The sequence below is a fragment of the Palaemon carinicauda genome, chromosome 16, assembly GCF_036898095.1.
Source record: "Palaemon carinicauda isolate YSFRI2023 chromosome 16, ASM3689809v2, whole genome shotgun sequence".
NCBI classification, from domain to species: Eukaryota; Metazoa; Arthropoda; class Malacostraca; order Decapoda; family Palaemonidae; genus Palaemon; species Palaemon carinicauda.
The window spans coordinates 9,530,970-9,545,969 of NC_090740.1; the positions used below are offsets into that span (position 1 = coordinate 9,530,970).

The following is a 15,000-nucleotide window of genomic DNA, read 5'->3' on the forward strand; positions in this document are numbered from 1 at the left end:
TAAATCTTCTGACTACCAACTAAAATACATTTGGTCCACTACTTGCATTAGTATGTTCAAAGTAGAAAAAAAAAGCTGAAAAAAGTAAAACTCATTAAAATTCTATACTGTGTGCAAAATTACAGTAGACCCCTATAAAACATTAAAAACTGATATTCACAAGTACATTAAAACCAATCCACAAATTTGTAACTAAAATCTTGTAGAAAACATATATTTCCTGAGATTTGCTTTAAAAGTGGGAAAAGATGCAGACATAGATGAAGTCATTTCTATTTCTGGAGATGGTGAGAACGGAAATTAAGACTTGGCAACTAGTTTTCCCTCACTTTGATGTACGAAAACACTCAAAAGAAAAAAAAACGAATATGAAAGAAATTAATCTTCTGTATTTTAACATTTCGTTCACTTTGCTTTCCCAATAGTTTCGTTTTACCTCACTTTAATATACAAAAACACTAAAAAAAACGAAAGTAAAAGAAATTAATCTTCTGAATTTTAACATTTCGTTCACTTCCTTGTCCCAGAAGTTTAGTTATCGCTCACTTTAATAAATAAAATCGCAAAAAAAACGAAAGTAAAAGAAATTAATCTTCTGAATTTTAACATTTCGTTCACTTCCTTGTCCCAGAAGTTTAGTTATCGCTCACTTTAATAAATAAAATCGCAAAAAAAAAACGAAAGTAAAAGAAATTAATCTTCTGAATTTTAACATTTCGTTCGCTTCCCTGTTCTAATAGTTTATTTTTCGTTCACTTTAATAAATAAAATCACAAAAAAAAACGAATATAAAAGAAATCAATCTTCTGTATTTTAACATTTCGTTCGCTTCCTTGTCCCAGAAGTTTAGTTTTCGGTCACTTTGATATATAAAAACACTAAATAAACTGAATTTAAAAGAAATACATTTTCTATATTTCAAATTTTAATTCATTTCCCTGTCCCAGACCTTTAGTTATCGCTCACTTTAATAAATAAAATCACAAAAAAAAAACCGAAGGTAAAAGAAATCAATCTGAATTTTAACATTTCGTTCACTTCCCTGTCCCATAAGTGTAGTTTTCCCTCACTTTGATATACAAAATCATTAAAAAAAACGAACATTAAAGAAATCAATCTTCTATATTCCAACACTTCGTTCACTTCCCTGTTCCAATAGTTTAGTTTTCCCTTACTTTGATATACAAAATCACTCCAAAAAAAAAACGAACATTAAAGAAATCAATCTTCTATATTCCAACACTTCGTTCACTTCCAAATAGTTTATCAAGAGTCATTTCCTCTCCATCAGCAAAAATCCGACCAATATTCTATGTATAAGACCTTCCCAGCATCCTTATTTATGGCCGAGCGATGTAACAGCGTTAAGGCGCCCATCAATTTTTCACCCGAAAACTCTTCAGGTCCCCCTCTAATTCCCCTCCCGATGGGTCTACCCCCTTCCCACGGTCTCATCCATGTACCTTCTCCCTTTCTGAAGTTTCTTCCGCATCTCGATGGCCCGTAATAGGCCTTTTCTAAGCCCTATTAGGCCTACTTTCGCCATCTTCTCTTGGGAGATTTCCTTGTCTCGCTTGTTTACATTTCTTCTTCGTCCTTTTATATATTGTCGCCTTAGGACGGATGAAAGAGGGTTGCTGAGCGCAGGATTTCACTCTAAAGGTATAAAGGCCGCTCATGAATGGCAGAGGTAAGGGACAGTGATATTTGCCCTATCAAGCAGGACAATGCCCTAGAGACTGACCATATAGACATATGATCAGAGCCCAAGTCCCCCTCTCTACACAAGGATGGCCAGGCAATGGCTGCTGATGACTCAGCAGATAGACCTTTAGGCTCCCCCAAACCTATCATCCTTACCTCACAAGGCTGGTGAGGTTACAGCGACCAAAGGAACTAACGAGTTTGAGCGGGACTTGAACCTCAGTCTGGCGTTCACCAGTCAGGGACATTGCCACATTTATATACCCCTATATTTCTCTATCCTTATTTTTGAGTGGGGATAACTTAACGTGGTGAAAGGGTTTGTGTATCACCATGATCAGCAGAGCTGTACTAGTCAGGGCCACCCATACTAGTTTGGTTTGCTGTGAGCAATCAGACAAAAATCTCCCACCATCACAAATCCTGATTGGCAAGGCGGGGGATGAAAACTAGCCAAACCCCAGACATGAATTAACATATCTGAGGCCTTTTTCCAGCAATTAACTAGAAATGAATGCATTTGTTGTTGTTACTGTTCTTGAGATAATTTATTTTGATTGTTTATTCTTCTCTTGTAGTTTATTTATTTCCTTGTTTCCTTTCCTCACTGGGCTATTTTTCCCTGTTGGAGCCCTTGGGCTTATAGCATCTTGTTTGTGCAACTAGGGTTATAGCCTAGCTTGCAATAATAATAATGGTAATAATAATAATAATAATAATATTAAAAACAAGTACAGCAATTGATAATAATAATGATAATAGAAATAATAATAATGATAATAATAACAAAGATAATATTAATAATAATAATTATGAAAATAATAATAATAATAATAACAATGATGATGATAATAATATATACTGCTACTCTAAAATACTTATCAGCGGACAGAAAAAAAAAATAGAAATATTGAATATGGCGTTTTTACAATAGTCATATCTCAATCCAATGTGTTTACTGCAAAGTGAAAACCTATATTCATACCTTTAAGTAAAATAAAATATTCTTTTATTTGAAATTATTTACATTCTTTTAAGAAAAGTGAAGAGATTTCTATTCATGCAAAAAAAGGTTGTGGTGGCCGATGTGGTAACGTCCCTGACTGGTGAAAGCCAGATTGGGGTTTGAGTCCCGCTCAAACTCGTTAGTTTCTTTGGTCGCTGCAACCTCACCATCCTTGTGAGCTAAGGATGGGGGTTTTGGGGGAGCCTATAGGTCTATCTGCTGAGTCATCCGCAGCCATTGCCTGGCCCTCCTTGGTCCTAGCTTGGATGGAGAGGGGGGTAATATGTGTATTATATGGTCAGGCTCTAGGGCTTTGTCCTGCTTGATAGGACAATGCCACTGTCCCTCGCCTCTGCCATTCATGAGCGGCCTTTAAACCTTTCAAAGAGAGTACTTTCCATATGGCTTTTTTTTTTTTTTTTTTTTTTGCGTATGTTCGTACCTCACACGAGGATTATTCTTGAAAACATAAATTCTGTATTTTTTTTTATACATTTGCGTATGTTCGTACCTCACACAAGGATTATTGCGTATTGAAAAACGTATGTGTTTTATGTTTTTGTTAAAAAAAAAAAACGAAAAAAAAACTTTAGTGTATAGCAGGGATAAATTTGAAACAAGAATTTTTTATTCCATGGAAAAACAAACGTTTTTTTTCTATGAAACCCCTCTGGGAAAATAAACATACCATAAAATATGCATACAGTGTTTATTTATTTCGAGGGAAACAGTCTGAATTTTTCTCTGATGAAAATAAGCTTTTTAAATATGGTTCCGAAGCACAGTATGTCATTTTGTTGTTATTATTATTATCATTATTATTATTATTATTATTATTATTATTACTATTATTATTATTATTACTTGCTAAGCTACTACCCTAGTTTGAAAAGCAGCTTGCTATAAGCCCGAGGGCTCCAACAGGGAAAATAGCCCAGTGAGGAAAGGAAACAAGTAAATAAGAGAAGTAATTAACACTTAAAATATTTTAAGAACAGTAACATTAAAATAAATATTTATTATATAAACTATAAAATCTTTAACAAAATAAGAGGAAGAGAAATTAGATAGAATAGAGTGGCCGAATGTACCCTCAAGCAAGAGAACTCTAACCCAAGAGAGTAGAAGACCATGGTACAGAGGCTAAGGTCATTATAATTGATTCCAATTATACATTTCATTATTCCTATTTGTGAAATGTAAATAAAATTTCAACTATAGTCCATTTCTTTTAGCGATGATTAATTGCACCGACTCGCGGCGGTGCCTTTTTAGCTCGGAAAAGTTTCCTGATCGCTGATTGGTTAGAATTATCTTGTCCAACCAATCAGCGATCCGGAAACTTTTCCGAGCTAAAAGGGCACCGCTGCGAGTCTACAGTCATTCCCAACTCATATATTCACTATTTGATGATATTATCCAGTAATCCAATATCCATTTATCCATTAATCCTTCTTGGATTACACGCACGCCAGACCTATTCATAGGAAGGTACAGTTGGATACAAGTTTGTATGGCACACCTTTCTCTGAGAAAGTTCACCCTGTCACACCCATACTACGTGAAGAGTTCCTGTTGTGGTCTTATTGGTAAAGTCTCCGACCGGTGATCGCCAGACTGGAGTTGGAGTCCCGCTCAAACCCGTTAGTTCCTTTGGTCGCTGCAACCTCACCATCCTTGTGAGTTAAGGAAGGTGGGTTTGTGAGATCCTATAGGTTTATCTGCTGAGTCATCAGCAGCCATTGCCTGGCCCTCCTTGGTTCTAGCTTGGGTGGAGAGGAGCCTTAAGTGCTGATCATATGTATATATGGCCAGTCTCTAGGGCATATTCCCGCTTGCTAGAGTAATGTCACTGTCCCTTGCCTTGTCATCTTCATCTTTCCCTACACTATCTGTTTGGATACTCTCCGTGCAGTAAGGGTGGGACAGGGTATACTTTTTCAGACCGTGGTGTGCCAGCAAATCCTGTGTTCAATTGTACTCCCCTTTTTTTTTTTTTTTTTTTTTTTTCTTTTTTTAACTCGAAATTTTTCTTCTGTAATATCAGGTAAATCTGTGGACTTCAGGGGTACACTCAGGCATACTATATGTTTCCTTATTTCCTTTCCTCACTGGGCTATTTTCTCCTGTTGGAGTCAGAGGGCTTGTAGCATCATGCTTTCCCAATTAGGGTTGTAGCTTAGCTAATAATAATAATTATAATAATAATACTTTTATTTCAAGAATTCCCCCTTGGTTAATGTTTCCATAAATTCCATCTTACATTATATACTTTCTATGAATTCCATAGAAAAATAAGTATGAAACCACTTCCCTTTAATTACTCTTCATGATACTTCATATTTTACAAAGTCAGTATTTGATATCATGTTAATCCTCCCTTTAATAATCCCTCTTGGATTAATACCTTTAAAAAAAATCCCTTTTTCAGAAATAGGATTACTCTTCAATTCCAGATTGCAAAACCTCTTTCCCAGGGCAATAATTCCTTCTTCTTCTTCTTCTGCAGATTCAGTGGGTGGACGACGCCCTACGAGAGACCAAATCCTTCCTTTCATAAATCCTTCCTGGATTAATACCTTTAAAAAAAATCCCTTGTTCGAAATAGGATTACACTCCAATTCCAGATTGCAAAACCTCTTTTCCAGAGCAATAATTCCTTCTTCTTCTTCTTCTGCAGATTCAGTGGGTGGACGACGCCCTACGAGAGACCAAATCCTTCCTTTCATAAATCCTTCCTGGATTAATACCTTTAAAAAAAATCCCTTGTTCGAAATAGGATTACACTCCAATTCCAGATTGCAAAACCTCTTTCCCAGGGCAATAATTCCTTCTTCTTCTTCTTCTGCAGATTCAGTGGGTGGACGACGCCCTACGAGAGACCAAATCCTTCCTTTCATAAATCCTTCCTGGATTAATACCTTTAAAAAAAATCCCTTGTTCGAAATAGGATGCACTTCAATTCCAGATTGCAAAATCTCTTTCCCAGAGCAATAATTCCTTCTTCTTCTTCTTCTGCAGATTCAGTGGGTGGACGACGCCCTACGAGAGACCAAATCCTTCCTTTCATAAATCCTTCCTGGATTAATACCTTTAAAAAAAATCCCTTGTTCGAAATAGGATTACACTCCAATTCCAGATTGCAAAACCTCTTTCCCAGGGCAATAATTCCTTCTTCTTCTTCTTCTGCAGATTCAGTGGGTGGACGACGCCCTACGAGAGACCAAATCCTTCCTTTCATAAATCCTTCCTGGATTAATACCTTTAAAAAAAATCCCTTGTTCGAAATAGGATGCACTTCAATTCCAGATTGCAAAATCTCTTTCCCAGAGCAATAATTCCTTCTTCTTCTTCTTCTGCAGATTCAGTGGGTGGACGAAGCCCTACGAGAGACTAAATCCTTCCTGGATTAATACCTTTAAAAAAAATCCCTTGTTCGAAATAGGATTACACTCCAATTCCAGATTGCAAAACCTCTTTCCCAGGGCAATAATTCCTTCTTCTTCTTCTCCTGCAGATTCAGTGGGTGGACGACGCCCTACGAGAGACCAAATCCTTCCTTTCATAAATCCTTCCTGGATTAATACCTTTAAAAAAAATCCCTTGTTCGAAATAGGATGCACTTCAATTCCAGATTGCAAAATCTCTTTCCCAGAGCAATAATTCCTTCTTCTTCTTCTTCTGCAGATTCAGTGGGTGGACGACGCCCTACGAGAGACCAAATCCTTCCTTTCATAAATCCTTCCTGGATTAATACCTTTTAAAAAAATCCTTTGTTCGAAATAGGATTACACTTCAATTCCAGATTGCAAAACCTCTTTTCCAGAGCAATAATTCCATCTTCTTCTTCTTCTGCAGATTCAGTGGGTGGACGAAGCCCTACGAGAGACTAAATCCTTCCTGGATTAATACCTTTAAAGAAAAATCCCTTGTTCGAAATAGGATTACACTTCAATTCCAGATTGCAAAACCTCTTTTCCAGAGCAATAATTCCTTCTTCTTCTCCTTCTGCAGATTCAGTGGGTGCACGACGCCCTACGAGAGACTAAATCCTTCCTGGATTAATACCTTTAAAGAAAAATCCCTTGTTCGAAATAGGATTACACTTCAATTCCAGATTGCAAAACCTCTTTTCCAGAGCAATAATTCCTTCTTCTTCTTCTCCTGCAGATTCAGTGGGTGGACGATGCCCTACGAGAGACCAAATCCTTCCTTTCATAAATCCTTCCTGGATTAATACCTTTAAAGAAAAATCCTTTTTTCGAAATAGGATTACACTTCAATTCCAGATTGCAAAACCTCTTTTCCAGAGCAATAATTCCTTCTTCTTCTTCTTCTTCTTCTTCTGCAGATTCAGTGGGTGGACGACGCCCTACGAGAGACCAAATCCTTCCTTTCATAAATCCCTCCTGGATTAATACCTTTAAAAAAATCCTTTCTTCGAAATAGGATTACACTTCAATTCCAGATTGCAAAACCTCTTTCCCAGAGCAATAATTCCTTCTTCTTCTTCTTCTGCAGATTCAGTGCGTGGACGATGCCCTACGAGAGACCAAATCCTTCCTTTCATAAATCCTTCCTGGATTAATACCTTTAAAAAAAAATCCCTTGTTCGAAATAGGATTACACTTCAATTCCAGATTGCAAAACCTCTTTTCCAGAGCAATAATTCCTTCTTCTTCTTCTTCTGCAGATTCAGTGGGTGGAGGACGCCCTACGAGAGACTAAATCCTTCCTTTCATAAATCCTTCCTGGATTAATACCTTTAAAGAAAAATCCCTTGTTCAAAATAGGATTACACTTCAATTCCAGATTGCAAAACCTCTTTTCCAGAGCAATAATTCCTTCTTCTTCTTCTTCTTCTTCTGCAGATTCAGTGGGTGGAAGACGCCCTACGAGAGATCAAATCCTTCCTTTCATAAATCCCTCCTGGATTAATACCTTTAAAGAAAAATCCCTTGTTCGAAATAGGATTACACTTCAATTCCAGATTGCAAAACCTCTTTTCCAGAGCAATAATTCCTTCTTCTTCTCCTTCTGCAGATTCAGTGGGTGCACGACGCCCTACGAGAGACTAAATCCTTCCTGGATTAATACCTTTAAAGAAAAATCCCTTGTTCGAAATAGGATTACACTTCAATTCCAGATTGCAAAACCTCTTTTCCAGAGCAATAATTCCTTCTTCTTCTTCTCCTGCAGATTCAGTGGGTGGACGATGCCCTACGAGAGACCAAATCCTTCCTTTCATAAATCCTTCCTGGATTAATACCTTTAAAGAAAAATCCTTTTTTCGAAATAGGATTACACTTCAATTCCAGATTGCAAAACCTCTTTTCCAGAGCAATAATTCCTTCTTCTTCTTCTTCTTCTTCTTCTGCAGATTCAGTGGGTGGACGACGCCCTACGAGAGACCAAATCCTTCCTTTCATAAATCCCTCCTGGATTAATACCTTTAAAAAAATCCTTTCTTCGAAATAGGATTACACTTCAATTCCAGATTGCAAAACCTCTTTCCCAGAGCAATAATTCCTTCTTCTTCTTCTTCTGCAGATTCAGTGCGTGGACGATGCCCTACGAGAGACCAAATCCTTCCTTTCATAAATCCTTCCTGGATTAATACCTTTAAAAAAAAATCCCTTGTTCGAAATAGGATTACACTTCAATTCCAGATTGCAAAACCTCTTTTCCAGAGCAATAATTCCTTCTTCTTCTTCTTCTGCAGATTCAGTGGGTGGAGGACGCCCTACGAGAGACTAAATCCTTCCTTTCATAAATCCTTCCTGGATTAATACCTTTAAAGAAAAATCCCTTGTTCAAAATAGGATTACACTTCAATTCCAGATTGCAAAACCTCTTTTCCAGAGCAATAATTCCTTCTTCTTCTTCTTCTTCTTCTGCAGATTCAGTGGGTGGAAGACGCCCTACGAGAGATCAAATCCTTCCTTTCATAAATCCCTCCTGGATTAATACCTTTAAAGAAAAATCCCTTGTTCGAAATAGGATTACACTTCAATTCCAGATTGCAAAACCTCTTTTCCAGAGCAATAATTCCTTCTTCTTCTTCTGCAGATTCAGTGAGTGGACGACGCCCTACGAGAGACCAAATCCTTCCTTTCATAAATCCTTCATGGATTAATACCTTTAAAAAAAATCCCTTTTTCGAAATAGGATTACACTTCAATTCCAGATTGCAAAACCTCTTTTCCAGAGCAATAATTCCTTCTTCTTCTTCTTCTTCTTCTGCAGATTCAGTGGGTGGACGACGCCCTACGAGAGACCAAATCCTTCCTTTCATAAATCCTTCATGGATTAATACCTTTAAAAAAAATCCCTTTTTCGAAATAGGATTACACTTCAATTCCAGATGGCAAAACCTCTTTTCCAGAGCAATAATTTCCTCTCCTTCTTCTTCTTCTTCTTCTGCAGATTCAGTGGGTGGACGACGCCCTACGAGAGACCAAATCCTTCCTTTCATAAATCCTTCCTGGATTAATACCTTTAAAAAATCCTTTTTCAGAAATAGGATTACACTTCAATTCCAGATTGCAAAACCTCTTTTCCAGAGCAATAATTCCTTCTTCTTCTTCGTCTTCTTCTTCTGCAGATTCAGTGGGTGGACGACGCCCTACGAGAGACCAAATCCTTCCTGGATTAATACCTTTCAAAAAATCCCTTGTTCGAAATAGGATCACACTTCAATTCCAGATTGCAAAACCTCTTTTCCAGAGCAATAATTCCTTCTGCTTCATCTGCAGATTCAGTGGGTGGAAGACGCCCTACGAGAGACCAAATCCTTCCTTTCATAAATCCTTCCTGGATTAATACCTTTAAAAAAATTCCCTTGTTCGAAATAGGATTACACTTCAATTCCAGATTGCAAAACCTCTTTCCCAGAGCAATAATTCCTTCTTCTTCTTCTTCTGCAGATTCAGTGGGTGGAAGACGCCCTACGAGAGACCAAATCCTTCTTTTCATAAATCCTTCCTGGATTATTACCTTTTTAAAAGAATCCTTTTTTCGAAATAGGATCACACTTCAATTCCAGATTGCAAAACCTCTTTTCCAGAGCAATAATTCCTTCTTCTTCTTCTTCTGCAGATTCAGTGGGTGGATGACGCCCTACGAGAGACCATAAAAACCGGCTCCGTGTTATCCACGGAGCCCATGGCAGACGAGAAGAGAGTCACCGTCCGTTCGAGGCTCTCTTTCACACCCCAAAGGTTCCACCACAATTCGACCATCACCTGCCTCACGTCCAATCAGGCTTTGACATCCCCACTCACAAGGTTAGGTCGTTTTTATATTTGTCCTTTTCACGTATATTATTTTCTCATCAATTTTCTGTATTTTCTTTATATAAGGATGAAAAAAAGATATATGTGAAACAGTTATATAAAGATAATACAGAAAATTGATGAGAAAAAGATATATGTGAAACAGTTATATACTCATCAATCTTTTGTATTATCTTTATATAACTATTTCACAGATATCTTTTTCTCATCAATCTTCTGTATTATCTTTATATAACTGTTTCACATATATCTTTTTCTCATCAATTTTCTGTATTATCTTTATATAACTGTTTCACATATATCTTTTTTTCATCAATTTTCTGTATTATCTTTATATAACTGTTTCACATATATCTTTTTCTCATCAATTTTCTGTATTATCTTTATATAACTTTCACATATATTTTGTTCTCATCAATTTTCTGTATTATCTTTATATAACTGTTTCACATATATCTTTTTCTCATCAATTTTCTGTATTATCTTTATATTACTGTTTCACATATATCTTTTTCTCATCAATTTTCTGTATTATCTTTATATAACTGTTTCACATATATCTTTTTCTCATCAATTTTCTGTATTATCTTTATATAACTCTTTCACATATATCTTTTTCTCATCAATTTTCTGTATTATCTTTATATAACTGTTTCACATATATCTTTTTCTCATCAATTTTCTGTATTATCTATATATAACTGTTTCACATATATCTTTTCCTCATCAATTTTCTGTATCTTTATATAACTGTTTCACATATATTTTTTTCTCATCAAATTTTCTGTATTATCTTTTTATAACTGTTTCACATATATTACTTCTCATCAATTTTCTGTATTGTCTTTATATAACTGTTTCACATATATCTTTTTCTCATCAATTTTCTGTATTATCTTTATATAACTGTTTCACATATATCTTTTTCTCATCAATTTTCTGTATTATCTTTATATAACTGTTTCACATATATTTTTTTTTCTCATCAATTTTCTGTATTATCTTTATATAACTGTTTCACATATATTCTTTTCTCATCAGATTTTCTGTATTATCTTTATATAACTGTTTCACATATATTTTTTTTCTCATCAATTTTCTGTATTATCTTTATATAACTGTTTCACATATATTCTTTTCTCATCAGATTTTCTGTATTATCTTTATATAGCTGTTTCACATATATTTTTTTCTCATCAATCTTTTGTATTATCTTTATATAACTGTTTCACATATATTACTTCTCATGAATTTTCTGTATTATCTTTATATTACTGTTGGTTAGGTCCTTGCCTGGCGATCGCCAGACTGGGGTTCGAGTCCCTTTTAGACTCGTTAGTTCCTTTAGTGTTTGCAACCTTTTCATATTTGTCCTTTACACACATATTGTTTCTCACCCATTTTTTTTTGCATTATCTTTATATAACTATTGGTAACCTCCTTACCTGGAGTTTGCCAGACTGGGGTTCGAGTCCCGCTCAGACTCGTTAGTTCCTTTAGTGTCTGCAACCTACCATCCTTGTGAGCTAAGGATGAGGCGTTTGGGGGACCCTATAGGTCTACCTGCTGAGTCATCAGCAGCCATTGCTTGGCCCTCCCTGGTCCTAGCTTGGGTAGAGAGTAGGTTTAGGTGCTAATCATATGTATATAGCGTCAGTCTCAAGGGCATTGTCCTGCTTGATAGGGTAATGTCACTGTCCCTTGCCTCTGCCATTCATGAGTGCCCTTTAAACCTTTAAACCGTTTATGATCATTACTTATGTGAACACTTTTACTTACAAGTATGTGAGTACGAATATAATCTCTCTCTCTCTCTCTCTCTCTCTCTCTCTCTCTCTCTCTCTCTCTCTCTCTCTCTCTCTCTCTCTCTCACAGAATCCACAAATCTCATCGGATGTTCAGATATGATCAGTTTTGGAAAAACAGAAGAGGAGGGAAAAGGGGCCGTTTCTAAAGAGACTCTTTTTATGTCTTTTGTTCCTACAGTGTTTTTAGATGGTGTGGTCACTTTTCTTTGGTATTGACATTTAGGTGAATTGGGTATGTATATATATATTTATATATATATATATATATATATATATATATATATATATATATGTATGTATGTGTATATGTCTATTTATATATACTGTGTATATATATATATATATATATATATATATATATATATATATATATACTGTATATATAGATATATATGCATACATATGTTTATATATACTGTATATATATATTTAAATATATATGTTTATCAATGTATATATATATATATATATATATATATATATATATTTCAAATAAGCCATATATATTAATACATTAAAGTTTGGATTCTCTTAACGACCTGGGGGCCGGTCTGATACTATAGTTTTTGAGTGATTTCGCCTGGGGCTCTGATCCCGAGGTCGTTAAGAGAATCCTGACTTTAATGTATTAATATATATGGCTTATTTGAAATATGAAAAATACGTTTAAATGTGCAAAAATTTATCATATATATATATATATATATATATATATATATATATATATATATATATATATATACATATACATATATATATATATATATATATATATATATATATATATATATATTATGACCATTGTATAGAAGGGTTGGCCGCTCTAGTCCACTTTTCCCCCCTATTTCTATTCCCTGCATTTTCTTCCCCCAATCCCGCCTTATCCATATCATGTGTAAGCAAAGGAAAAATGAGCTTAGAAAGTGATTTTATAGATATCCAATAGATTTTGTAGAGTTTGTTCTTAATCTGGGGTTTAGCTATAGATTTCAGTCTGATCACTCACAGCAAACCAACCTAGTATGGGTGGACATGACTAGTACAGCTTTGCTGATCATGGCGATACGCAAACCTTTTCACAACGTTAAGGTATCCCCATTCAAAAAAGATTTTTTAGGTATCCTGTAGACTTTGTTCTGAATCTGGAGTTTAGTCAGATAATTCTTTGATCACTCACAGCAAACCAACCTAGTATGGGTGGCCCTGACTAGTACAGCTTTGCTTACCATGATGATACGTAAATTTTTTCACCACGTTAAGGTATCCGCAGTCAGAAAGGGATTTTATATATATCCAGTAAATTTTGATCTCAACTTTCACATGTCTAAAGAATTTCTGAAATGAATTACTCCAAAAACCATTTTTCATGTAATTCAAATCCCGAAATATCCATAAACATATAGTATTTTTTAAACAGCCTTCGGGGGAGAATTATGAAAATACGAATTACCATAGGAGAAAAAAAAATAGGAAGTTCTGGGTCACAGGCCCTCATATGATTTTCAAATTTGATGCTCTCTCTTCCATAATTCATATCTTGCTGAAGAAAAACGGATTTTTTTTTTAGTTTATTTTCTTTTCCTGTGAAACATGTGTAGTTTTTCGTTTTTTTTTTTTTTTTTTTTTTTTTTTTTTTTTTTTTTTTTTTTTTTTTTTTCATAATCCTAAAAATATAGTTAATTTTTGGTCTTTTTCTCTGTGATAATACTTTTTTTTTAATTTGCTTCTCTCTTCCATAATTCATATCTTGCTGAAGAAAAACGGATTTTTTTTTAGTTTTTTTTTCTTTTCCTGTGAAACGTGTAGTTTTTCGTTTTTTTTTTATAATCCTAAAATAATAGATAATTTTTGTAGTCTTTCTTTCTGTGATAATACTATTTCTCTTCCTTTTTTTTTTTTTTTTTTGTTAACTTGAAAATTAGATAATTTTTGTAGTCTTTTTCTCTGTGATAATACTTTTTCCTTTTTTTTCTTTTTTGGTAACCTTAAAAATAGATAATTTTTGTAGTCTTTGTTCTCTGTGATAATACTTTTTTTCTTTTTTTTCTTTTTTGGTAACCTTAAAAATAGATAACTTTTGTAGTCTTTGTTCTCTGTGATAATACTTTTTTTCTTTTTTTTCTTTTTTGGTAACCTTAAAAATAGATAACTTTTGTAGTCTTTGTTCTCTGTGATAATACTTTTTCCTTTTCTTTCTTTTTTGGTAACTTTAAAAATAGATCATTTTTGTAGTCTTTTCTCTGTGATAATACTTTTTCTATTTTGGTAACCTTAAAACAAGATAATTTTTGTAGTCTTTTTTTTTCAGTAATGATACTTTTTCTTTTTTTCTTTCTTTTTTGGTAACTTTAAAAAAAAAAGATAATTTTTGTAGACTTTTTCTCTGTGATAATACTTTTTCCTTTTCTTTCTTTTTTGATAGTAATAAAATAGATAATTTTTTGTAGTCTTTTTCTCTATGATAATACTTTTTCGTTCTTTTATTATTTTGTTAATTTAAAAAACAGATAATTTTTGTAGTCTTTTTCTCTGTGATAATACTTTTTCGTATTTTTATTTTTTTTTTAACTTGAAAAATAGATAATTTTTGTAGTCTTTCTCTGTGATAATACTTTTTCGTCTTTTTATTCTTTTTAACCTAAAAATTAGATAATTTTTGTAGTCTTTTTTTCTGTGATAATACTTTTTCGTCTTTTTATTTATTTTTTAACTTAAAAAAATAGATAATTTTTGTAGTCTTTTTTCCTGTGATAATACTTTTTCGTCTTTTTATTTTTTTTAACCTAAAAATTAGATAATTTTTGTAGTCTTTTTTTTCTGTGATAATACTTTTTCGTCTTTTTATTTTTTGTTAACTTAAAAAATAGATAATTTTTGTAGTCTTTTTCTCTGTGATAAAACTTTTTTTTTCATTTTTGGTAACTTTAAAAGGAGATAACTTTTGTAGTGTTTTTTTCTGTGATAATACTTTTTTTTTTTTTTTTTTTTTTTTTTTTTTTTTTTTTTTTTTTTTTTTTTTTTTTGTTAATTTAAAAAACTGATAATTTTTGTAGTCTTTCCCTGTGATAATACTTTTTCCTTTCCTTTCTTTTTTGATAATACTAAAATAGATAAATTTTGTAGTCTTTTTCTCTATGATAATGCTTTTTCGTTTTTTTTTATTTTTTTTGTTAATTTAAAAAACAGA

The 15,000-nt window shown here is 33.7% G+C and overlaps 1 pseudogene; it reads left to right on the forward strand.

The window, feature by feature from the left end:
- Positions 1–15,000, forward strand: part of LOC137654914 (irregular chiasm C-roughest protein-like) — a 207,321-nt pseudogene that overhangs the window by 111,146 nt on the left and 81,175 nt on the right.